This window comes from Solanum tuberosum, unplaced genomic scaffold (genome assembly GCF_000226075.1).
Source record: "Solanum tuberosum cultivar DM 1-3 516 R44 unplaced genomic scaffold, SolTub_3.0 scf00439, whole genome shotgun sequence".
In the NCBI taxonomy this organism is placed as follows: domain Eukaryota; kingdom Viridiplantae; phylum Streptophyta; class Magnoliopsida; order Solanales; family Solanaceae; genus Solanum; species Solanum tuberosum.
Window position 1 is genome coordinate 72544 of NW_006239361.1, and position 827 is coordinate 73370.

Here is an 827-nt window from a genome sequence, read left to right on the forward strand (position 1 = left end):
CAAACTCAACTTTACTTATATGAAAGTAATATAACTTTAGTGGGAGATTCTTTAACCGACAACCACCACTATGAGCCCTAGTGATGATACAACGTCACAACTCACGTTGCCCAAGTACCATCCTATACCTTGCCGTGATATAGGACCTTACTTAACTTAGTGGATCCACTAGCTTAATCTTACGTGATCATCTAAAAGAATGGTCCGTTAATTCCCATGTTTGGCTACATGGTTCTTATGGAGAGTTGAGTTAATATGAACTCGCGTCCCCAATTCGGTGCTCAATACTACTCCCAAAATACTTTAGCTCATAATTGTTTTAAACACAACTTTCTTTAGTTTGAGATAATTGCTCAAAATCTAGCCCAAAGGGTCACTTGGAATCGATGTTCCCTTTCTTGAAAACTAGCCCAAAGGCTCTTTTGGAATCATAGTTCCTTTCTTACTCAAATGTAAAAACATTTAAAAACTTCTTTGGGAATACATAGTTCCCTAATAACTTGCGAAAAGAACTCAACTCTTTACTCTTGGCTTAACTTAAAACTCAATACTCTTTACTTGACTTGAAACTTGAGCCTTAAAATGAAGTTAAAACGTTCAATAAAGACTCTTGAAAAGCTTTAAAGACTTGCTTTGACTTACTTCTTAACTTCTAAGCTTGACTCTAATTTCACTTGACTTTGATCCTAACTTTCTTGAATTGAATTATGGATTCAAGGATTCAAGATTTGTGTTTAGAAAGACCTTATGATGTTTAGGGATGATTTAGGACAGCTAAACTTAAGAAAAATTACGAAAATTACTCTTTGAAACAGTGAAGTCCGTGT